General features: G+C 37.4%; 1 long non-coding RNA gene across 1 annotated transcript in view; it reads right to left on the bottom strand.

Moving 5' to 3' along the window:
• Positions 1 to 6135: 6135 nt before the first annotated feature.
• Positions 6136 to 27147, bottom strand: part of LOC122794030 — a 190424-nt gene continuing 169412 nt past the window's right edge. Inside the window, exon 5 of the long non-coding RNA XR_006363608.1 lies at positions 6136 to 7382. This is a non-coding gene — a long non-coding RNA (uncharacterized LOC122794030). The remainder of the gene's footprint in view (positions 7383 to 27147) is intronic.

Genomic DNA, 27147 nt, shown 5'->3' with positions numbered 1-27147 from the left:
ACAAAGAATATCCTAGTCCTTAAACAGTTGTCCTATATAGACAAACTAAAAAACTCCAACTATTCCATCTTATATCACCTACCTAGAGGTGATCTCTGCTTGACTTACAAAGACATGTCTGACCCAGCTCTGTTAGAAATGCTACAGCTAAAGAAATCCCAATCCCTCCGCACCACACGCTCATTCCCAGAATCAGCAGAACATGGTGGAGGGACAGGTTCATAACCCAGAGACTGCCCATGCTATGGAACAGACTTCCCATACATGTCAAATAGAGCACCTCACTGGGCCCTCTTCAAGAGAAATCTTGATTAGTGGATGGGAAATAGAAAATACACCCTGAGGGTCACTCCAGTGGCTCTACTCGACAGAGGCAATGAGGAACTAATTTCGGGTGGTATGATGCCAGGGTAATCCTATGGGCTAGGCTTGTAAAGGCTCCAGGGCTATTAGCCTAGTACACACCTATGAACCTATGAACCTAAAGCTCCAGCCAGATATGCTATCACAGATGACAGGGTCTAATTTCTTCACAACTGCTATTGCACCATATGGCATACAGTGAATACAAAGATAGCTCAGAATTGTCCAACACTGACATTACTTTCAAAATAACAGAGTCTGAGGCGTGTTTCACTCTTGCTGAAAGGAACAGCTACTAGAATAGAAGCTATAAATGATACACTGAAGGAATTAGCCTGTGCTGTTCAATAGGTATTATAGAGTAAAGAATACACTGGTTGGAAGTGACTTTCATAGTTTAAATTCTTGGATTGGTAGCAGTCAGGTGGTGGATGCAGATTCTTGTTACTGATTGGCTGGCACTTTATTTCCTAAACTTCTTCTTGCTCTAAGCTCATTTTAGCAATGTTGTATTGATATTTGTAGCAAACATAGCATTTCTTTGATTAGTTCTAGAGGTATTCACGGCAGTGAGGTCGGTGGATCATCCTTCTGTAACTCAGTAAAACAGATTAGATGTTTCATTGTTTTCAGTGAATTTAGTAACCTAACCATGGATCATGTAAGAAACTATTTCCTTTTGATCTTGCCATAAAAGCTTTGCCTTCTGAATTTCTATTTAGGCCTTCTTTAAATTGATGGACGTTCTTGGAATGTTTGCTAGCAACTTGGAGCCTATACCACCTTCTCATTATCGTATTATGAAAGTAGTCTCTTCTTTGTTAGTGTTATAAGCCCCTAAATAAATGTTACTTTTGTAATTCCCTGTCATAATACTATAATCTACATGCTTATATGAATTATTGCACTCATTTTTCATCTTTGAAGCATTTAAAGGCCAAATTAGATCCTGTCTTTTTCTGCCTATAATAGGTTGAATATAATTTTAATGCCAGGAACCTTGTATCAATTCATATTTTTGACTAATACAGTCTTGTTAGTTTATTATTTTTGTATTCTCTCTAATTTATTAACATCACTCATTGTATACCAACAAAAACTAGAGCTGTATTCAAATGTCTTATCATTGATACATACAGTGGTATTAGTAGTTTTTATTCCCTGAGGTAACGGTCGTTAATATTGCCTTTATTGTTGGGAAACACTTTCTATATTTGAACTATACATTGGTAATGAAATAAATGTTTACATTAACTGATATGCCCAGATCCCTGACTTCCTTATCTTCAGTTATAATGTTTCCATTTATGTCATATAGATAATAATGTTTATTTGTCAGTCCACCATGTAATACCACACATTTTCTGTTGATAAACTGTGTATCATTATGTTTTTTATTTATTTAACATTTGTTAACCAGGAAAGTCCGACTTGGAACAAAGCCAATTTTCAGCAGAGGCCCGGGGAGAAACACTCCAGGCACATGTCTTTTATAATATGGGAGGAAACCCCACACAAACACAGGGAGAACATGCAGACTCTGCACAGAAGGCACCCAGATGAGAATTGAACCGAAGAACCTCTTGCTATGAGGCGACGACGTTACCAGTGCACCACTGCACCATCCTATGTTTTAACCATGAATGTAATTCATCCAAGCATTTTGCAGCAGTTCCTGGTGTTTTAATGTGATCAAAAGATCTGCTGACTTTGATCATCAATAAACTTTTGAACACAACACGATACTGAATTTGACACTGTTGTCACAAATTTATTAAACAATAAGGGTTCCAGGACAGAGTCTCAAAGTATTCCTCTATTTACAAGAAAGGGTTTTGAAATGATATTTTAGTGTGATATTCATAATCATGGGCGTATGCACTGGTTGTGAACAACAATGCCTCAGATGACTCGTTTGGCACCCGGTCCTGCACCCCAGTTGGGAATTCCTCAACACTAGGTCGAGGAGTTAAAAACAAAAGGTCCATTCTGTGATCTTGCCCTTCTCCCTTCTGTCCAAAGCAGGAGCACCAGGTCCTAATGCCCTATATCCTCATGGGCTAAACAACAGCAAAAAAGAAAGGTTCTTCAATCTATCAGAAAGAGCACTAGGCCCTATCACCATCACCCTCTACTGTCCAGCCCTCAGGTTTATGTGAGGTGCAAAAAAACTGCAAAATTAAAAAAAAAAAAAAAGGATCTGCCAAGTGTGCCCCCTAAACCTTCAAACAAACAGTGAACTCACGTTCATACTAATGTCACCTTAGCTTTTAGAACACATGCTAATGACAAAAACTCATTTAAACCTGGTTCTACACATGCGTTCAAACTTATTTGCCAGTTGAATTCCTTTACTTCAAGCTTGTTGTTAAAGTCACCAAAGTGCCCCGTGTAGTCACATGCAGAGATGTGTGACTTTAACAAATACAGCTTTTTTATTACTGATAGGGCATTCTATAGTGATCAAGGGGGTGACTTTAACTACAATCTTGAAATCAAGGAATTGGAACTGGCAAATAAAGTTGAATGCATGTGAAGAACTAGGTTTTAATAATTTCTTGTCATTAGTATGTGTCCTAAAAGCCAGGGTGACATTAGTATGAACATGAGTTTTCTGTTTGTCATGAAGGTTGTTCACTCTTTTTCTACTGAATGGAATTTGACTAATATTACTATTTTTCTGTGGTGGTGCAGTGGTAGCATTGTTGCCTCACAGCAAGAGGTTCTCCCGTTTGATTCTTGGCTGGAGTGCGGGGAGTGCCTTCTTTGTGGAGTCTGCATGTCCTCCCCGTGGTTGGGTGGGCATTCAAAAGACTTGCGTAAATGGGCGTGCCTTCATTGAAGGTTGAACGTCGAGCTGTCACCTCGGCATTTGTGAAAGTCTACTGCCAATCATTAGCGGACCGGAGTTCGGCTGTGGCAACCCCTAACTGGGAAAAGCCGAAAGACAAACAACATTATTGATGTAGTATTTTCAGAGATGGTTATTTTTAGGATGTGGATATTTATTTTATTTTTATTTTATTTGATTATATGCTTAGTGTCTACTGCATTTTACTTTTATTTTTTGACACTATTTGTCTTTAAGGACTAATTAACTAACTGTAATTGGCTATGAGATCTGATTGGTAACCTGACATTAAAGTTTGCAAGGAGCAACTGCGCTTCTAATTCACTCTGATGAAGTCTTGGATAGACAAAGTTGCTTAGTAGTGGAATTAAAGTATTTTTTAACAGTAGCTCTCCTGACATTAAGTGTGTTACTTTGGTTTGTTAAGCAATCCGACATTACATAAATTGCTCTATTCCAGCATTCCCTTAGATCTTTCTCCTCTTCCAAAACATTATTCTGCATGTATTTTCCCACAATTTCCATTTTTTTCTGTGTAATTTGCTCCTAATGTTTTCTAAAGATGCCACTTCCTGTTCTTTTATCTCAGTTATAATATTCAGTACTTTAAATACAGTTGGTTTAGACTTTGAATTCCATTTTTATTTGTGAGCTTACTTTGAGTCAAGTTATCCATTTCTATCTTTTTTTCGAAACCTAAAAATGAGGGAGAAAGGATACTCCATACCTCACATGTCCACAAACAACTCAGGTACTATCTAGCAGAACTAAATCCTTTAGGAACATCTGGTCAGTTTCTCATTTCTTGTGAAGGTAAGAAGAAAGGACAACCTGTGTCAAGGCAGACTATTTCCAAATTATTATCTCATGAGATTACCTTTTCTTTTATTCACCAAACTGAAGTAATTCCAGGCAGGGTCAAGTCTCATTCAGCCAGGGCCTTGGCTTCATCTGTGGCTTTTTGGAAAAGGTTGGATTCTAGAAGTATTCTAGTAGCCATAACTTGGTCCTTTGTGCATACCCATATAGCTAAGGCTAATGCTATTGCAGCAATGATCACTTTGATGAACACAGAACAGCTGTGTAAGTAAACTTACCATAACAGTACAGGTTCGAATGATCACTGCTGCAGTAAACTCTCCTTCTCTCCCTCTGTCCCTTTTATTTTTGCATGTTTTTCTGTCAGGGTGATTACTTTTAACTTTAGTTTTCTAGCCTTGACCATTTCAGGGCTCAGTCATCTTCTATTAGGCCCAGTGAAAGCTCTGAAGGGCTGGTCACCAAAGGCTACTCTTTCTTCATCTCAGATTAAACTGAATAATGGTTTTGGGAGTGTGGAAGGTGCTTTTTAAGCTTTGGATGTTGGCCAGAAGCAGTAGTAATTCAAACATCCACTGTAATGGTAGATTTACTTACACAACTGTACCTTTTTTTAATTCTATTTTTAAATTCTATTTATTTATTTATTGTTTATTTACCAGGGTAGTAGGTGGACCCAGTAGGACCCATTTCTGCCACATTCCAAGTATATTGTGTGGTTAAGTGACTTGCTTAGAGCCATGCAGTAAGCAAATGTAGGCTAAGTTAATGAAACCTTAGACTACAGGATAAAGCATGTCAACATCTCATAGACTTTGTGTTTTGTACTAACTGCCAGACTAATTTAACTTCATATCATAATCACCTATACTCCATCCATCACTCCTTTTCCTATTTTTGCGTGTGGGTTAAGTGTGTCACTTCAACAGTAACAATCATCTAGAGCCAAGGTTTACACTGCCAGGTAGTTAGCTTGCCACAGTAGTTCTTCCACACTGCACTCTCACACCTATGGCCAATTTAGAGTGCTCAATCCACCAACTGCATGCCTTTGGAATGTGGGAGGAAACAGGAGCACCTGTCAAGCGAAAACAGGGAGGACATGCAGACTCCACACAGAAGGCACCCCAACTGAGAATTGAACCAGGGATCCCCTTGCTGTGAGGCAACAACAAAGTCCACTGTGCCACTATGCCACTTATACTCCACCAACTCAAAAATCAGCCTGTTGCCCAGGTCTAGTTATTTTATAATTCATTGAATAATCTGTCAAATTGTATTCACATCAAGTCCCGTTCTTTCATTTTCTTGGTCATACAAAGTCTTAACTGTTTTATGAAACATGAGCTCTGACTGCTTGCTGATTCATTTTGCTCTGATATTACACTAGGCCTGATGAACCAGAAAATAAAGTGCTCCAACAACATAGTGAAGTTCAAGCATAAAAAATCTTCCCAACCTTCCACAAATCTTATTGCATTGTCATGAAGCAAACGTTCTTGTTAATTGACACATCCTTTTCTCTTCAGAAACTTTAAAACTTGCTCACGTAAAAGTATTTGCCATTGCCTGTAAAATGGTACCAGAAAAAACATCCACAGAGAGACAATCTTCTTGTACTTCTTCACATCCAGGCTTACTGCATCTGAAATCATCACATTTAAATTCAGAGGACATGTCCTATGGGACTTGTGAAAGGTCAGTTTTCTTTCAAAAGATAAACTGGTCTAATTACAAAAGGGAGTCTGGGGATGGGAAAAATAAAGCATAAATTGTAAAGTTTTCTGCTAACTTGTCATAAGCAAAATCAAACAGAAATTATTTTCTAGCCTTTTTTTAGTTTTGCAATAAAATTCGCATTAAAGGTAATTGGAATGCTCCCAAGAGTGCTAAAATGCAAAACTATTCCAGCCTTTGAAATATGTTGTGTTAACCTTCAAGAAGATGCCAAAACTTTCCCATGAACTTTTCCTCTTACGAAATGAAGAGACAGATTTTTCTCTTTCCTGAAGATTTGCATTGCCTTATAAACTTTAATTTCTGACATCGCTAAAAGAATAAAGAAAAGTAAAACAATCTAAATCTTCTGTATTACCTGTTTAAAATCAAGTCAGAAATGTGAGTTTATTTATATAAATTTAAAATCCACACAATACTGTCGTGAAACTAAGGAACAGATAAAGTTTATACTGACTTGCATTACCCAGATATCAAAATTTTCTAGAAAATATATACACGTGCAGCTAAAGTAACTTAACAACAGAAGTGAGGGCAGTTTGTCCAGCAGTACCTTTTTCAATCCCAACTTGAATCAAACAAATAAGAATTGAAAATGAGAAATGTACTGAACCAAAACCTCCATTCTCAGTTGTCCTGAAAGCCTTTTATACAGCACATTCCCATCGTCCACTTGGGATGGTAGATTTGCTATTGTGTCACAGTTTGCTTCTAGATCTGTTGAGAATGACCTTCAGAGATATACAAATTAAAACTCACCACCTTAGTGTTGCTCAAGTCTCAATAGCACTTAAAATTTTAAAAGAAACTTATCTACTTGTGTTTACCTTTAAAACTATCTTCCGTAACTCACTGTCACCACAGGTGACTGATCCTACTATGCTTCCTGCACACTTTTTTGCATGGCTTGGCTCTCTCTTCCTACAGTTAAGTAAGAAGCTGAGCTCATGACACCAAATCATGTCACACTGTCACAGCAATCATTGTGGCAGCTGGATACAAGGAATTACAGAAAATAAACAAAAGAAGCAGCTAAACAAACAGAAGTATGTTTAGAGGTGGCAATTTTTCATTAAAAACAAATCAATAATCAGTTTTAATGCATTCCATAACCAGAATGCATTTATACCACTGGTCACTTTTTTAAATTTTAAAAAGTGTTGGGGGGAGTTGGAAAGTCAATGCAGGAAGATTAAACAGGCTTCGAATCAGAAAGTACTGAAGAAAGCAGTACAGTTCAACTGTATGGCCTGCGTCCATATGGGAGAGGTTTGATTGTCAGCAGGCTGAAGGGAAAAGCAGCAAGTCAGAAACAAATAAATTATATTCTGTAGTATCCATATAAGGAATCAGCAGCAGCTGTTGGTTCTTTTTCTTGTCCTGTTCTGTCCAACGGTACCCACCTATGACTGAGGGGGGTTGGCTGCACAGGCAATAGAACTGTGTCTGTGGAAGGATAGGGTAATATGCCCACCATAGTACCTATGGTTGACAGTGGTACTGTGACTGCAGACTGCAGGATGCTGTGGCTACTGTCATCATCAGGCTCAGATTTTTTTCCCATCATCAGGTATGCTGATATCCATGCTGGTGGAACCATACACCAAATCACCTGTGAAAGTAGAAAGAAAGACTCTAGTGTATTACTGGTACTTTTTGGCAATCCCAGATTCCAGTGATACAACAAGCAAAAAATTTAATGCCATATACCTTGTGCAGACTGACTCAGAAGTAGAAAACCTGAAGTGCTGATAGAGGTGATATGGTCATATTTACTATGTGACTGTTTCTGGCACCAGCATGTTGTGCTATATGATACATATGTAAAGTTATGTCCACCTGGGGAATCGTCTAGTCCTCCACATGGCAAGGTGAGACCCTGCCTGCACTTACATCCTTCAAAGTGTCTGGCTACACTTATTCTGTACATTGATTTACTTCCCTTGGTGCTGATATGCCTGACAGTATTACATAGTCATGCTGGTGTTTTCCATTGTGGTGTGCATGTGCATGTCTTTCTCTCTTCTTCACTATCCTTCTTTCATATTTATTTGATATATTTTTAAATTTTCTGCATTTAATGTTACTATTTTTTTGCAGTGTCGGCCATAGCTGTGGCTCTGGTGTGACAGTAGTAATCTCCCCATTGACCTGCCCTGACATCTCCAGCTGGTTCTCCAGGTCATTCCAAGCTAGTGTCTCTGCGAAGGGATGAAGGCCATCCTACAGGAGGAGACCTAGATGGCTTTGTGGTGACTTCTGGTGGTCTGTCACCAGGGTGTTGTCTTTCCTCCTGGGAGTGCCACTGCTAGGTCACTACCCAGCGGGGGATGAAATTCAGCACTGGTGGACAACTGGTTTGATGCCAGCATTGGCTGTGCAGAGAATGTCCTTGTGTAATTGGCTGAGTTTCTTCTGTCAGGTCCTGCCCATCAAGCCACCAGTTCTTGGGCCCAGCAGTGAGGGCAGTCACAGAGATAACTGACCTCTGGCTGGGTGTAACACTGGACATCACAACAGACAGCTCTATGTCATCCTTACAGGCTGAAATGTATGTTTCTTTGTCACCACATTATCCATTGAGGGTGCACTGTATGTTTGTTTGTCACCACATCATCCATACAGGGTACACTGTATGTATGTTACCATGTCATCCGTACAGGGTGTACTCTATGTTTTCTTGTCACCACATCATCTATACAGGCTGCACTGCATGTTTGTATGTCACCACATCATTCATACTGGCTGCACTGTATGTTTGGAGGTTATCACATTATCCATACAGTCTTTACTGTATGTTTGTATGTTACCACATTATCCATACTGGCTGCACTGTATGTTTGTATGTCACCACATCATCCATACAGGGTGTACTGTAGGCTTATATGTCACCACACCATCCAGTACAAGGTGCACTGCATGTTTGCTTGTCACCACATCATCTATACAGTGTGTACTGTATGTATTTCACCACATCAACCATACAGAGTGCACTACATGTTTGTATGTCATCACATCATCTATACAGGGTGCACTGTATGTTTGTATCCCACCTCATCATCCATACAGGCCACACTGTATGTTTGTTTGTTACCACATCATCCATATAGGGTGCACTATATGTTTATTTGTTACCACATCATCCATATAGGGTGCACTTTATGTTTGTATGTCACCACATCATCCATACAGGGTGCACTGTATGTTTGTTTTGTCACCAGATCTTAGACTTTGCATGAAGGATTCACTCCCCTTCTTAGTTTGTAGTTCAATCTTCACCATTACCATCTGCTCTCCCCTCTATCTGTGTCTCTTTTTTGCCCCTCCCACTTTTGTCAGCACCGCTTTTGTTGTATTTTCTCTGTATTCTATTATTTGTTTGCCCCCATTACAATCCCTATATCCTATTTCCTGTCCACGCCTCTCTCTTTCTTCCTCTCTCCCCTTGTACTCTTCTTAAAAATGGGCATCTGTCCCACAAAATAAAAAAAACTTGCTTCCCCATCTCCATCTGACTCTTTTCTTCTCCTTGCATCTCTATGTGTTTGTCTGTTTCTTCATCCTTCTTTCTAACTATCCAATGCATATATTTTCTTTCCATTACCAACATAAATTTATAAGGACTTTGCTGAGATGGTCCCCATGGATCATGTCACTGTTGTCATACAATGCACCTCTTTATGTGGTCTGTGTGCGTGTGTGTGTGCGTGTGTGTGTGTGTGTGTGTGTGTGTGTGTGTGTGCGTGTCTTTGTGTGCATACGTACGTGCGTACGTGTGTGTCTGTGTGTGTGTGTGTGTGTGTGTGTGTGTTTCACTGCATTCCTTAATTAGCTAAATTCTGTTGCATTAACTTTCTCCTATTACATTGTTAATCAGCTTCAGACCACATCATGCTACTTTGATTTTTGTTAATTAGCCATTGCATGGCCACATAATCAATGTTTCTGCATCCCAGAGTAATTTATGAGCAGTCAAATTCCTACATTTTTGCATATATTTTGAGTATTTTATATTTATGTACTTTTGTATTCCTTCTTTTTTCATGTATTTACTGTAATTGTAAGTTTAATTTAAACCTGTGGCTAGTACTAGCTGTGGTACAAAGCAATAGCAAATGACAAAGGAGGAAATTCAATGTCCAACAAAGCTATAACCAAGGGTATGCAGTAACCAATAAGTATGAGACACTGCAGAGGTACCAGGAATCTCTAGGAAGCATTCAAAAATGTATTAATTGACACTGAAACACTACAAACATATACACTAATTAACTTTCTTACTGTGTTTGCATCCTATCCATAGGACTTCCTCAGATAATGAAGCAGCCATAGCCAGAAGTTTAAATAGTTATGACAATCACTAGTTTAATTAAATAATTAACCATTAAGCACAATTGGGTATTAAAAAGACATATACAATGGTTTCAAAATATAAATCCAAAACAATATAAAACAGTACAAGTTCCTTCCCTAACATTCTGTTGAACCAATCTATTAAATTCAAAAATATAATTACATACTTTAATATAATAAAGCTTAAAAACAAATTCAGTTCCAATAGTGTAAAAAAATTAAAACTATGAATAAAAAAAAAACAATCAATCATAACATCTCAGCCTCAGAACAACTTGGATATTAATATTAAAAATCTTGTTTAACACAATAAAAAATAACCTTAATGAGACCATTTGTAGTGTTCCAGTGTCAATAAATACATTTTTTGCACTCTTCCTAGTGAATCCTGGTATCTCTGCAGTGTTTTGTTGTACTTATTGGTAACTACAAAGCAATAGCACTAATAAATCAGTAGATAATTTCAAGTTATTTACTGTATGAGTATATTATGAAATATGTCTTAACAATGATCAAGAGAAATTTATCATGCTCAGTCAAGAATACACAATTCCAATACAATTTTCCAAATATTTAGTTGAGCACCCCATACCTCAATGATTACTCACCTTCTACATCCAGAATAGCTGAAATTTCATAGCCACTTAAATGTTCTAAGTGCATGACATGTCTGCTAGCTGCCCACTGCAGAAATGCGAGTTACATATTCCTATGCTATAGATAACTAATTCATTTATGTGATAAATCCTCACTTGTAATAATCTTCAGTCCATAGACTGTAATATAGACTGATGGCAGGGTCTCATGTGGCCCATCACCATACAGCACAGCTGAAAAATGTGTGGGGAGAACATATGATACAATGCATGATGGGAACATCATTTATGATTAAATGTCAAGTTTACTGGTTTTGTTTCCAAAAAGAATACATATTTAAATTGTAATACATGGAGCATGCTGATTATGCTCACAGTAAAACAAGATTGGTATAGTGAGTCTAGTACATAAGAACTTTGTAGCAGTTAGCTTTCTCTGGTTAGGTTCTTAATTATGAGCTTCAGCACTACAATTAAGTGACTCTCACACCTCCGCACGTACTGTACTTAATACAAAACAGCCCAGGAAATGAACAGCTTTAAAAGCTGTAACACATCTCACACTTCCATACAGATAGTAGCAGGAAGCAAACTGTACCTCTAATCAGACAGTAGCTTTAGAAGTTTATTTATTTTTATTTACTGACATGGATTACCGGGAAAGTCCAACTAGACAGAACTCCATTTTCAGTGGAGGCCTGGGGAGAAAAGCTCCAAATTATTGCAAAACATTTGAAGTACAATAATTTTACAATATTCAAAAATAAAACAAAAATGTCTGCAGCTCAAATAATTATAAGAAAATAGACATACTTTAAAAACAGCACTTATGAGGAGTTCAATGTCATTTTTCCAGGCATTTATCTAGAGACTTCGAATGGGTAGTCAGGGTGTTGGTAACAGTTATGATACTCGGAATGTTTATAGATTCCTACTATGCACTGTCAAGGAGACCATCAAGAAGCTCCTATATATCACCCGGAACTGTGGGAGACTAACTGTGTTACCTATCAAGTTCCTGTGCAAGGAGGTTAGGCTTGCTGACTTAAGGAGATAAGTTTCTGAAGGACTTCAGATAGTTTTGTTGCAATGGAGTTGAGCTTTAGGTTTTTGAGTAGCTGGCTTTAGTGCTTTGCATGGTCTGGTGAAAGGGGCAGATTTCCACTTGGGGGCATACATTTATCATGGGCCTTATATGTTGGAAGTAAGTTAAAAACATGGGCTAGTGAATGAAAACTGGTTATAGCAAGCTGTTGCAGGATACAGGAATGCAAAAAGTGTGCTAAGGAGTTTGTAGAAATGGGTAGTGCATGTAATAGTTTTTTTTTTGTGATTCTAACATGGGTGTACTACAGCAAAAACAACACAGGAAGGCTACAATGTCACACTTGTAAAATAATTTGCATTCTCTGAAGATGCATTAATTATCCTAGGGGTACTTTTTTTCTTTGGATGAGATTAGCTTTTCCCGTAGACTGATGGCATGGACATCTGGTAATGATGCTTTTATGAAATTTTACTTCCAAGTTCAGCTGCATGGAATTTTTGCTCCCTGTCAGTTTAAACAGCTTCCCAGTAAAGTTGATGGAGCAGAACCTAGTGATGTAATGCATAACATGGATATAAGGGGCTGGAAAAGCATTAGATAAGTTGGATGTAACTTTTCATCAAAGGCATTGGGTGGGTTAGATGGGTCATGCTTTAGCTACCTGCATAATTCTACATTTCTTGTGGGTAAAGAACTTCCATATTTGCAGTAGCAACTGTTACAGTGGACTACATACTGTGTTTTTCAAAAGATGATGTTATCTTTGGTCCCTATGCATTCATTAGCCATTTGCGCATTGTACCTCTTCTCCATTTTTGATAAAAGGAAAGACTTTGTTTTCCAAACCTATAAATATTGTGGTAAGGGACCACACTGCAGGCTTTATAACTTGAGCTTTGGTGCACAGACAATTCAACCCAAATAGTTCACCAGTGAGTGTTTTTCTTCTCTCAAGCAAAACTCCAAGAATTTCACTTTTTTTGGGGGGTGAGGCTCTTGATTATTTCATGTAGTTAAGTATTTTTAAATGGTAAAAGGGTACACTGTTCACAAACATACACTGACAAGGTTGAAGGGGTCTATTTTTGTGGGAGAGTGGGATTGCATTCTGGTAGTTGGTGTACAATTCCGAAAATCTCAGATACACCCCTGATTTGCTCATTGACATAGCTACAGAAGTCTAGCTCATTGACCAATAAAAAGTCTTAATTAGGCAGTAACTCTTGAATATGTTTACCCTTTATCCTGATTACAATAGTTCTAAGGTTAACCCAATGTAACTACATTATCTTCTATTTCAAGCCTGACATTAAACAGTCCTTTTCAGTGGCCGTGGTGGTGCAGCGGTTAGCATTGTCACCTCACAACAAGAGGTTCTCCAGTTTGGTTCTTGGCTGGGGTGCCTTCTGTGTGGAGTCTGCATGTCCTCCCTACAGTCACATGGGTTTTCTCCCACATTCTAAAGACATGCAGTGGGTGGATTGGACACTCTCAATTGCTAGTAGATGTGAGTATGTGAGCAAGTGGTACGAATGAATTACAACAGCAGGGCTAGCCACCCGCTAGTGTAAACCTTGGCTTGAGATGATTGCCACTGCTGATGTGACACCCCGACCCCATGTGGAAGATGAGAAAAGGAGTTTAAGATAGATGGATGGATGGTTGGATGGAGGCATAATATAAAAACATGGGTTAAGAATCAGTACAAGGTATATGACAATCATTTAATATTTAGAGAAATTCTAAATGGTTTATAATGAAATTAAAGGTAAGTTAGTCTAATACAAATAGGAATTGCAATATGAAGTGAGGAAAACAGGTTTATGGTATATTTAAAGAGAAACCTTCCCTCAGGCAATATCATCAAATATAACCCCCCCCCTACTATTACTAGGCAACAGGTCCTTAATGCTCTCTCTAAGACCAAGAACACTACATCAATGGGCCCAGACAATTTCCCAGGATGACTTCTAAATAGCATGGAACATCACCTATCAGGGCCTCTGGAATTGCTATTTAACTGTAGCCTCCAAACAAGCTTTGTGTCTCATGAATGAAGAAAAGCAACAGTCATCCCTCTGCACAAAGGTGGGCCATCTATAAATCTATAAACCCTGAAAACTACAGACCCATAAGTCTCACTAGTCTTATATGTAAAGCCATGGAAAGAATTATCATGGAGATGATCAACAGAGATATAGTAAACCTCCAGACACTGGATCCAACTCAGTTTGGTTTCATAAATGGCAGATCACGTCTACTCAAACTGGTGGACTTCTTTGAAAAGATCACCAAAGCAGTGGATGAGGGCAACATCGTTCACACTGCCTACCTTGATCTGGCCAAAGTATTTGACACAATACCCCACCCGGGCATTGTTGACAAACTTAAGAGGTTAGGCACAAACCCATATGTCACCCAGTGGATAGCCCACTGGCTCAAAGACAGGACCCAGGAAGTTAGAATTGGGGAGTCCACCTCTACAAAGAAGCCATTCACGAGTGGAGTCCCTCTGGGATCAGTCCTTGGACAGCTCCTTTTTGGCATTTACTTCTCAGAAGTCAAGTCCAATGTCAGTGGTCTCTGTCTGACTAAATTTGCAGATAATTGCAAATTAGGAGCTGTCATTGAATCTCACACTGACACAAATGGTCTCCAGAAGGGGCTGACACAAACAAACAACCAGTGCCAGAGTCATAGATTAAAACTAAATGCCAAGAAATGCATAATAGTATCCTTTGAGAAGTCATATATCCCTGGTAACTACAGTATCATATTGACAACACACCCCTTAGAGTTGACCCAGTAGTCAGAGACTTAGGGACACACATAGATAGTAATCTAGCCTTTGATCATCATGTGTCTACAGTGGTGAGGAAACCATTCTATGTTGTGCAACTTACAAAAAAAGGTATGGCATCTAAGTCCAAGGAAGTCATTGTTCCAATGTATTCGGCCTTCATCAGACCTATCATTGAGTACAATGCCCCCTTTGGTATGTACCTAACCAGGGATATCCAACAACTGGAATGTCCACAGAGGTTCCTCACTTAAAGAATACATGGCATAAGTAATATGTCCTATGCAGACCACCTCAAGGCCCTATCCTTGTATTCTGTCTCATACAGGCTTTTGAGGGGAGATCTATGCCTGGCATACAAGGCATTGCCAGACCCCACTCTTATGGATCTCCTGCATATCCACAAAACAAACAGTACCAGAATTACCCATTCTAAAGAGTTAAACCTTGCCTGTGATATAAATAGGACCTCATGGAGAAATAGGTATGTATCCCAGAGACTACCCCATCTATGGAACAGGGTCCCCATCCAAGAGAAGCAGAGTTCCTCCCTAATCCAATTCAAGTGCATCTTGGACAATTGGATGGGAAACTGGAAATTCATCCCTGGTTTGGCACCTATGTCTCTGATGAACCTATACATGTCGAACAGAGCACCTCACAGGCCCTCTTCAAGAGAAATCTTGATGATTGGATGGGAAGTAGAAAATTCACCTGGGGATCACTCCAGTGGCTCTCCTCGACAGAGGCACTGAAAACTAAGGCCAGGTGGCAAAATGCCAGGGTAATCCTATGGGCTAGACTTGTAAAGGCTCCAGGGCCATTAACCTAGTGCACATCTATGAACCTACGCAAACAGGTTACCCAAGGCCCATGCTTATACTTATTAAAGGTATCAGAACCCGTCAGACATTTGGGATGCATGGCTAGGCTTAACAAGGCCCTTGTGGCCATTAGCCTAATAAACACGTATGAACTTATGAACCAATAAGTCAAGGAAGTGAATTAGATAGCAGTAAGGAAGTAAGTGAAGAAGGGAGAATAAGGATGTATAAGGAATGAAAGGGTACTTGTTCACATTTAGGGATTTAGTTTACTCTGGTTTTGAGGAAGAATAGAGTCAAATTTAGCTAGGAAGTTTTTCACAGTAGTTTTGAAAGATATGAGGGAGGTTATAGACCTGATGGATACAGATAAGGAGGCACAGGCCTTAGCAACCTTGTATGAGTACAGACAATGCCCAGCAGATTTGCTATGTTTGCAAAAAGACAGGAGTTTTTAGTCAGTGGATTAAAATTACTGACTGGGAGCATAGTTGTGTAGAATGTTTTTAGTGCTGGACAAGCAGATGGATGCTAGATAATTTTATAATTGGTAAGACGTTGTGTATATGTTAGCTGATTTGGCAGTTCTAACCAATTAAGGCTTTTCAAAGCTATACAATGGTGGGCTCTGAAGAGGGTATGTGCTGCAACTTTATCAACTTTGTTATAGCATAGTTAAAGTTTTAATTTTTGTGAAGAATGGAGATTAGTAAGGATGGACGCACCATAAAGAAGAGTGGGGAGAAGCTAAGTAATTGCAAGAGTAATTTTAGTTAAGTCTTTAAGAAAGATTTTGGCCCTGTAAAGCATCCCTAGTTTTTGATGAGTTTTTATTATCCAGTTTTGTATATGCAGGTCAAATGTAAGATTATCATCCACTAACATTTCTAATAGTTTGCTATGAGAAGTTGTATTATTAAGAGAGATGACTTTAAATTCTGTTTTTCAATGAGAGAGGGATTTGGGGAAAAAAGTAGTAGTTTGGTCTTTTTTGGGTTGAGCATGAGTTGTGGGTTACAAAGCCATGGTTCAGTGGGTGCTAAAGCTTCTGAGTAATTTTTGGAGAGGTGCAGCATGTTGTCAGATTCACAAATGGGAGTGGAATCATCTGCATATTATATTAGGATGGCCTTCTGTATGGAAGTATAGAGGGCACTGGTGAAAATGTTAAAGAGAGGGACCAAGGATAGAGCCTTGTGGTACACCCGTGGTGACTGGGAGGTAAAAAGAGACCATGGAGTGCTATTTTACTAACTGGACTGGACAGGTAGCTTTTGAACTACTGAAGGGTGGGCTGAGAGAGACCTAGTGAGGACATTTGAAGTAGACGTTTGCTCTGACAAACTGTGTCGAAAGCTTTAGACAAGTCTAGAAATAAGTAAGAGACAAGTTTGCCATTATTTCTAGCTTAATTGACAGTATCTATATAGGTCAGAAGGGCAGCGCTAGTACTATGGGAAGGACAGAAGCCATGTTATATAAGCAATAGGAGTTCATACTGCAGGAAATAGTCTATCAATTCTTTTTGAGTATATTTTTCAAGTATTGTGGTGAGGGGAGATAAGATTGCTATAGGTCTTAAGTTTTTGATGTGTGTTGAATTTCCTTCTTTGTGCAATGGGATAAGGTGTAACTTTTTCCAGAGAGAGGCAATGTAGTATTCCTGGATTGACCTATTTATAAGGATTGAGACAAGGAAGGCAACGTTATTGGCTGCTATTTTTAGGTACTTGCTTGGAGGGCCATCAGCTGAAGTAGAGCATGGTTTAAGTTTGTTTAAGAGTAATTTTATATAGGATGTGGGCACAAGTTTGAAGGTGAAAGTGGGTGTGGTGATATGTGGCTGTTGGGCAGGGTTGGGATTAGATATTGGAGAATCCGTGGTTAGAGATGCTCTACTATCTATAAATTAACAGTTGAACTGTATTGCAGGTTTGAGTGGTGGGTTATTGGGACAAGGGTTTGGGTCGAATTTTGGCAGGGATGTAAGAATTCTTTAATGGATGTCCAAATCTTTTTTAAGGTTGTGATTAGTATTATTCAGAAAGTTATTATAGTATAGTTTTTCATCTTCAATTATTTGCTTTTTAGTAAGATTGCAAAGCATTCTGAAATTTTCAAAATATTGAGGTGTTTTATATTTCTGACATTCTTTCCATGCTTTTTCTCTATCCTGCATTCGTATTCTACTCTTTTTGGACAGCCAGATTACATTATTTGTTTTCATTCTCTCCTTTATAGGAGGTGCAATGCTATTTAGGACATTTAGAAAAATTGTGTTGAATTCAAGTACAGCCTCATCTAAGGGGAGGATTTTTAGGAAGTTCCAGTTAATAGATGATAGTGTAGTAATGAATATTTCTGGGTTAAACTTGGAAGGATTACGTGTTGTTTTATAAATATTCTGTTTAACTGGATGTGTGAGATGTCTAGTCATATAGACTGGGAGATGATCACCAAGGCAGTCTAACACTGTACCTGTGGTGGAGTATTTGCTAGGGACTGATACTAGGATCCAGTCTAATAGAGAAGTTGATGTCTTGCTATAATGTGTGGGGCTATTAATTAGTTGTGTGAAACTATGTAAGTTCATGCCAGTTGTAGAAGATTTAGAGTTTATGTCCATCCAACTGACATTCGCATCACCTAGTAATATTTTTTCTTGTGGAAATGTTATGGATATCCAATATAGGATATCTTCTAGTATAACTGTATTGCCGCCAGGCAGGATATAAAGGACAGTGATAGATATATATCTCTTTATAATTGTTTATTTTTAAGAAAGCAATAGGAAGCTCTGCTGAACTGAGTTTTGGTGTTGGTTTTCTATAAGGGGAAATGTGGTAGGTACTGAGAAATATTAAAGCAGTACCACCAGCTTTTCTCTTTATGTTGTCATTACAGTTGATATTGCAGCTAAGAGATATAACATCAGAGTTGTTTATGCTGGGTTTAAGCCAAGTTTCCATTACAGTGAGAACATCAGGCTTATTTTGGGGAATCCAGGCATGTAGTTCAGCAGTTTTATTTCTTATATGTTTATCATTTAAAGGGAGCAAAAATTAGATCACCATGGTTGGGGATTGGCTGTTGTTGGGTTATAGAATTATATGGGAGAGAATTATCTTTACGTTCATTATGATAGGTGGCACCAGGATCAGGGTGTTTATTTCTTCCTAGAAGGATTTTAGTATATTTGTAGAATTAAGCATACTTGTTTTTGGAGAGAATTATTGAAAATAAATTTTGTTTTGGTTTGAGTTGAAGTGCAATTAATCAGCCTATATTTAGAAAAAAAGGTGAGGGACAATATTAAATAGGTTTGGTGCAATGTGTGGAGAGTGTAAATAATTATGGATAGATGGTTGGGACAGAGTTAGAGAGATCTTGAGACAAATTATCGAGTCATGGTAGGATGAAAGAAAAGTTTTAGATACTTTGTCAGAGCTGTAGCAATACAGTTTGTAGATACACAAATCACACTCATTTGGCACCCCCCAGCTGTCTACAAGCAATCTCAGCTTAACAACAATGAATCATTTTAAAGGCAGTAACAATTTATTAAGTAGCAAGCTAATGCTAAAAGTAAAGAACAGTTTGACAATTTACAAAAATGTCATTACTGACACTGTGATTTTTTTTTTTTAGTATATCATATAGCATCAAATGGGAATGTCATATATTGGCACATGTGTTTGTGGTGCCCTTTGTTGCTTGTAGTTCACTGGTATGTACACAACTGCATTTTGATACAACAAACAGTATGAGATCAAAGTTCATATGGAACAGCAAACCCCCAATGACCTTAGGTGACATATGATAGGAGAGGAGGGACGTTTGTCTGTCACCACACACTGGACTTTGTATGTGGGATTCCAGTATCAGGAGTCTAAAACAGTCAACCAGTATCCCAAGAGTCTGTGGTCACTGCCCTAACATATGAAAAAGGTCATTAGGAGATAAGGTGATTATCTGGATAACCTCTGTGGCCATGTTTACAGTCTTGCCCTAGGTCAGGTGTATGTGCTGTATGGTTCCCACATACTATATTGTTTTATTCAGTTTGCCTGGCATTGGGGTAGCTGGCAGATAAAGCAACAACTACTCTGTGCTGTTGCTGTGCACATGTTGTAATACACACTTCAGTATACATCTTCATATCTTTGCCCCACTAGTGTGTTTTGTTGTCATTATTTACTGGGTATACTATGATGACAGAGACATGCACATGTACTACTATCTGTGTAGCTACCATACCCTTGCATTGTAGGCAGTCATATGTGTCATACAGCAATATGTACTGTTGACTTTGCTAGATGTTCCATAATCTGTATTATGGGTTCATATACTTAGCCAGCAATGCATAAAGCATGTGATATCTATTAGTTGTCCTTTATAATGTTTTCCCAACTAATGGTATCAGACTATGGGAATAGCATGGCACTATTCTGTACTACTGGGCTTCCCCAATGGGATGGAGAAGGGTTATGTTTTACAGTATAATACTAGCTTGTGATGGACCAGCATATGTGTTACTCCTATATGCATAAACCCAGGACTCATGTACAATATCTTGTAGCAGTGAACACTGATGGCCTGCAAAAAGCTCACATTTTTATCACTTTTTGCATTGTGGGTGTAGCCTGGCATATATCATGCCATTTACTATGTATGCAGTCTCAGTTTGCTCCCATTTATATGTTGCACATATTGAAATATATTTTGGTAGTTATATATTTACATTATCAGAAAATCTGTGCACTTTGAGTTGTGATCACAGGTGCTGGAGCATGGGTAATCACTCTGTAGAAGGAGATTTTCTCAAGCTAACTTTATTTAGCTGTGTTCTGTCTTTTTATATGTGTCATTTCATCACTTGGGACTTAAAATATTTGGTCATAGGCATGGTCATAGGCATGCTATTAATTTTTCTAGACTCTGATATGAACAGCAATGTAATTATTAAAAAAATGCTTTAAATGTATCCAGGATGACTTCAACTGTAATTCTAAATTATTCTGCCTTGGTTGTTTTATTTTATCAGTGTAAATTGCAGAATGGTACACAAAATGGTAAAAAGAAGAATGCAGCACTTCCTAAAAGTACTGCAGCTAAAAAGTTGTCAGTCTTTGGCATTCTAGCTACAGAATCTAACCAAGTGCAACCAAATTTTGCATTTATTTCATGGTATACTTAAAGCTACATGGAAGGAAAAAAATAAAACTATAGACACCCACTAGACAGGTCAGTACAATATATAATGCACCGACTAGGCTAGTAGTGTATTACAAAGGTGTGATAAGATATTTGCTTAATTCATGTTAATACAGTCTTAATCAGAAACATTGTGAGAGAAATACTGAAGGCCATGTCAAATAAGTCAAGATAACAAAATCTGGTTAGTGCAATTAGAACCAGTATTACCCCAATGGGAAAAACAGCAAGAACAAAAATGTAGACCATGAGGCATGCTTGGGGCACTTACTGACCTATATTTTACAGGAATTCTGGACAGCATATCAATGCACTAAACACTCTTTCAGGGAGTGATGATTTTATAAAGCAAACTTTTTAAAGGTAATTTTAGTTGCAAAAAAAGCATGTTCTTTATCTCCTTTCTGATCAGGAAATAAGTATATATAAGTGTGGGGGATGTGGAGACTCCCCCTTACATGGGCACTTGGGAGATTTCCCCCTCCAAAAATAAAAACAATTTAGTTTTCAGTAGCTCTGGCTTTCAGGGAAGTGTTTTTAGTGAATTCATATCCACTCAAAGTAATATTGGCTTAAAGTTATGAATCTGATTTCTGGGGAAGAGATTCAAGAGATTCAGCAAATGTGTGAATGTTCTATGTATATAATATCTTCTAAAGGTTTTAATTTTGCTTTGGCATAAGCCCATGTGATTTATAAAACTTATCTTTCATACTTTTCTCTTGCATAAAAACAAGGCTCAGCTTGCATGGTCTTGATAATTTTTTAGGAATTACTAAAAAGCTAGTAACTGCAGTAGCATAAATATGAGAAAATAGTGCTTAATCAGGATATAATATTAATACTTCCTGGCTGACAAATGCTGTCTCAGAAAAAAAAAATATTTGACACAAGTTATCATGATGAAAGTATTCTCGGCTAATGTTTTTAGTTAAGTGTTTAATAAATTATGAAATCATGAATGCCATCCTTCATATGCATACAGAGTCAGAAACATAACTAAAAGCCCTGAGTACTGGTCCATAAAATTGAGAAAAAAGTTACAATTTTGCATGGAGAAATCTTATATTATAAAAATTTATGATAATCAATTGTTTAATTCACAGTAATCATTTAATTGCTTTTGCTTTACTGATACTGAGCAAACTATATTTAAGCTTCAAAATATATTTTCCTGTTGTTGTTAATGGGGTAATGTGGTTGTGATCATTTGTAGCTGTGACTTGCACTGATATAGATTTCCTACTTATAAAATGCTAAAAACTGTAACAATTATGCCATAAAAATGAATAACCTATTCAAATATCTACATAATTTATTATCTCAGATTACTTGCTTACAGGAAAAGGTTCATAATCTCCACTAAAGAGAAATATTAAGAGGTCCTAAAATATAAAGTCAATTTATTGTAATTTATGCTACAACAACAGGGTTTTCATTCTTGTTACATGACAGTAGTAAACTAATATTTGCCAGCTATAAATATGATGAAGGGAAAAGCTTGTTGCTGAAACAATTGTACATTGAAAATATATTAACAATATGTGCAGTTTATGTTCTTTTCACTTATTATCACAAATTATTTTCATGAGTTCATAAATATTTTTCACTGGCTTAATCATCAAACTATATTTTAGGAAGATTTTGATACAATAAAATCTCTCCAACCAGAAAATAACTTCCTTCACAATGGATGATATTCCAAATGACTCTGATGATTTAGATACATGTGACTTTATCAGTTAGTTGGCTTACTTAAAAGGTAATGAACTAATCCACACTTATCAAAATAGTAGAACAAATATTGCTTCAAGGATATGTTTTAACTTAGAAAATTAAATAACACATCCATTTATTTCTTTATATATCATCACATTATGCAGTCATGCGTATATCAAGATAATCACAAATCACAAACAAAATGTATATACATTAATAGAATGCTATAACAAGACTTTTTGAAAACTTAACATAAAAATTAGAGAATACTTGGAAATGAGTCAATCTCATGTAGTAGCTTTTCCTATCAATATTCTATAACATGCATTTAAAAAACTACTCATTTTGATTAACACTCAAACAAAACATAGGTTTTGTTTACTTTAAGAACAGTTAGCGTCGCTAGAAATATTGATCACCTTCAAGTCAAATAATTGTCTGAAAATATTTAGTGAGTTGAAAGCAGAAATAAAAACAAGCTCTGCATCAAGGTCAATTCTTTGTAGTTTACAAAAACAAGTTACCTGCTTATTTAATGACGGTAACACAAAAATCTTTTCATAAATTGTTTTAAGTGAAATTTGAAAAAACTAATCCCAAGCTATCTGGTCAGGGTAGGATAGTAAAAGGCATTCAACCATTATTTCATCATTATTTAATAACCAAATAAATAATAAGTAATTATTTAATGATGAAAAATATCATAATGACTGCTTCATCTTGGATTTAAATATAAACATAATATTAAAAGCAATATATCAATTTATAAAATAAAGATTAAAGACCCAGACCAAATTCCATCAGAATCTTATGTCACTTAATATTAAAACTTAAACAATACTATATAATCACAATAGTAGGATGCTGAAGGGCATCCATGATGATGCATACTATAAAAAGCCAGATAATCCTGACCCATACTTCTGACATTCTCCAAGGATAAGTGTCTGCACATCACCACCTGTATGTCAGCTTTAGTACTGCACTTATGAAAGGAAAAAGTCATACATGCAGAAATACCTTTGAAAAACAATAGATGTCCTACTGTCATGTTGCAATGGTGTACAGCATGTAAATAAAAACCACTTTTACATATGTCACTTGGTATGAAAAGAATAACTATGAGTGCAGTTAATATTGTGCATGCATGCTACCATTACCAAGGGCAGCTAAACATTATGTCTTTATTCCAGAGTGTTCCTTCTGTATGCATCTGTATGTCACTACTAGTTTATGACAATTCCCCAAGTATTATCTGGAGTGCAATTGCAGACATACGGGAGGACTCAAATCAATGTTGTAACAACCATTGCTGTCAGTAGATTAGATAACATTAATAATGTATTAACTGGCATATTATGCAAATTTACACTTACCCTGAATTTAGGGTGTTAGTAAGAGACAAATGTCTTCTAGAAATTAGTGTATACTGCATGAGGAATCATGTAATTCCATTTCAGAATTATGTTCTTTTAGAAAAGCTAACAATATTTTAGGATATGACTCAAAATTGGACTCTTGAAAGATATTTCAACTAAGCTTAATAACTTTACATAAAAATCGCCATAGTTATTGTCCTATTGCTCTCTTAAATTCATTATGACATTTGTACAATCATTTTTCCCCTCTGCTCGGCACTCATTAGACCCATTATAGGGTACAGCGCCCCTTTTGGAATGTACCTCGCAAGACATCTGCAGCAGCTGGAAAGGTCACAGAAGTACCTCACAAAGAGGATTACTGACCTCAAACAGATGCCCTACACTGACCATCTCAAAAAACCCCAGCTTTACTCAGTAGCATATCGCCTATTCCGAGGTGATCTCTGTCTAACATATAAAGCTATGTCAAACCCAGAGCTGTTGGACATGCTGCACCTATAGAAATCCCAGTGCCTCCAAGCTACATGCCCTAGGGACCTAAACCTTGTCACCACAATAAACAGGACATGCTGGAGGGTTAATTTCCTGTCCCAGAGACTTCCTATACTCTGGAACAGGCTACTCATCTATGTCAAGCAAAGTTCCTCATTATCACTCTTCAAGAAAAATCATGATGAGTGGATGGGAAATAGGAAATACACCCGGGTTCACTTCTGTGGCTCTGCTCGACAGGGGCACAGGAAATTAACTTTCTTGGGTGGCGTAAGCCAAGGAACCTTGCTGGCTAGACTTACTTAGGCCCATGAGCCGATAGCCTATTACCTACCTATGAACCTATGAACCTATTATATTTCATACACAACACAGTAAAGACTATTGAACATAATTCTAAAGCTTTGATTTCAAATGCTGCAAATTAAGCATTGAATTTTTGTTGGAGAGCAGATTATATTTATGGCTTTAGAGCATCTCAAAATACCTTTCACTTTGTAAAACTAATATAGTGTGCGTTTCCCCTCATACTTCTTATTGCATTCATAAAGATATATATTAGACTCATTCATATCACAGTACAGAGCAAGAGTCAAACAGAGCTTAGCAATATCCCTCACACTATTTATTCTGACAGTCAGATCCATTCCCTAACAGTTACAAATTTCAACCCAGGGAAATACTACACTAATGAACAATAAAGAATTAAGTACATAATTTATGTAGATCCTCTTTTCTACAAATAAAAACAAATCTCTTGAGTTTTATAAGAAGCTTCATTGGTATATACAGTGGTAGAAAATAAACTCATTTACAGCAAAATAGTAGTCCTGAGTGTAAGGCTATGCTGTTGGAGTTTTTGATTCAGAACAAGGTACTTGCACTTAGCACCATCTGACAATCATGTACCTAATTCTCACAACATATTAGGCTGTCACACATATGGATAAGAGTTACACTGCCAGACATCTAGAGCATTAGTCCAGGTTTGAGTATCAAGTGCACTATGAATGCAACAGTAGATTTATAGTTTCACAGGTGTTTATTAGGCTAATGAATACTAGAGCCTTTTTAAGTTTAGCCATGCATCCCAAATCTCTGTCAAGTTTGAATACCCTAGATAAGTCTGAGCATCAGCTTGACAGATGAAACATTTACAAGCAGGGGCCTGGGAGATAAAACATTTACAGGCTTCCTATGTCCATTAAAGATATAAGTGGCAAATCAAAGATGAATTTCCTGTTCCCATCCAATTGTCCAAGTTATAACTGAATTGGGTTAAGGAGGAATTCTGCTTCACATGGTTGGTGAACTTATTCCAGAGAAGGAGTAGTCTCTGGAATACTTACTTGTCTATCCAGTAGGTCTAATTTAATCATAGGTAAGGTTTAACTTTTTACAATGGGTAATTCTGGTGCTGTTTATTTTGTGGGTATTCAGGAGGTCCATCAGGATGGCGTCTGAAAATGCCTTGAATGCCAGGCATAGATTTCCTCCTTAACAGCCTGTTGCAGGCAGAATACAGAAAGGACTTTGAGGTATTCTGCATTGGACATGTTACTTATGCCCTGTAATCTTTTAATGAGGAACCTCTGTGGGTATTCCAGTTGTTGGATATGCCTGGTTAGGCACATATCAAAGGGGTACTTTACTAAATGGCAGATCTGATGAATGCTGAATACAGTGGAACAATGGCCCTACCTTGGAGCTAGATGCCATACATTTGTTTATAAGTTGACCAACATATGATGATTTATTGACTTATGTAAACACACGTTGGCCAAAGACTTGATCACTGTTTATCTGTGTCCCTAAGTCCCTGACTACTCGATCAACTCTTAGCAATGTTTAGTCAATATGATAGTTTCCAGGGGTGGATGACTTCTTGACTGATACTGTTATGCATTTCTTGACATTTGTCTGTGTCAGCCCTTCCTGGGGAACATTAGTATTGATGGGGGATTCTATGACATCTACTAATTTATAATCATCTGAAAATTTGGTCAGTCAGAGGCCCTTGACATCGGCCTTGACTTCAGAGAAGTAAATGCCAAAAAAAGCACTTCCACTTGTGAATGGTCTCTTTGTAGAGGTGGACTCCTGATTTCTAACTTCTTGGGTCCTATCCATGAGCCAGCTGGCTATCCACTAAGTGACATCAGGGTTTAAACTGAATCTCTTGAGTTGATCAACAGTGCCTGAGTGGGCTATTGTGTCAAATGCTTGGCCAGGTCAAGGTAGGCAGTGTGAACCATTTTGCCATCATCCATTGCTTTGGTGACATTATCAAATAAATCAACAAGGTTGTGTAGCCATGATCAGCCTCTAACAAAAACAATTTGGAATGGATCCAATGTTTGGAGACTTCTTATGGCATTACTAATCTTTTACATGATAATTCTTTCCATGGCTTTGCATATGAGACTAGTGAAACTTATGGGTCTGTAGTTTCCAAGGTCTAGTTTGTCTTTTTTTTTTTTTTTTTTGGCTAAGCATTTTCAATATTTAATTTTTGATAAACTATAAGCCAAAATAGAGATTGTCATTGACTTGTAGATAAACCTGAACCCAAGGTTGGTGTTTACATTGTTTGGTACCTTTGTGTTCTAATTATTTTAGAGAGTTATGTATGTCTACCATTTGTTGTTTATAATGGACTGCTTCCAAATGCCAAGAGACACATTCAAAGACTGTATGTATATACTGATGCCATATCCTTGTTCTGTGTATTGGTTTGTATTCTACTTTGTATAGATTCCTCTGTGGAGATGTGTCTAGATTTCTGAATCATGAATGATCCAGCCCTCTTTGGCCTCCCTTTCCTTTGTAGAATAAATGGTACCTCTAATACCCATTTAAAGGAACTAAACCTTTATCTCCTAATAAACAAAACATGTTTGTGTGATAGATTCATAAACCATTGTATCCTTAAGCTCTGGAAGAAAGTTC

The sequence above is a fragment of the Protopterus annectens genome, chromosome 2.part1 (assembly GCF_019279795.1).
Source record: "Protopterus annectens isolate FY-2018-M chromosome 2.part1, PAN1.0, whole genome shotgun sequence".
In the NCBI taxonomy this organism is placed as follows: domain Eukaryota; kingdom Metazoa; phylum Chordata; order Ceratodontiformes; family Protopteridae; genus Protopterus; species Protopterus annectens.
This window is presented reverse-complemented; position numbering and strand designations above follow the sequence as displayed.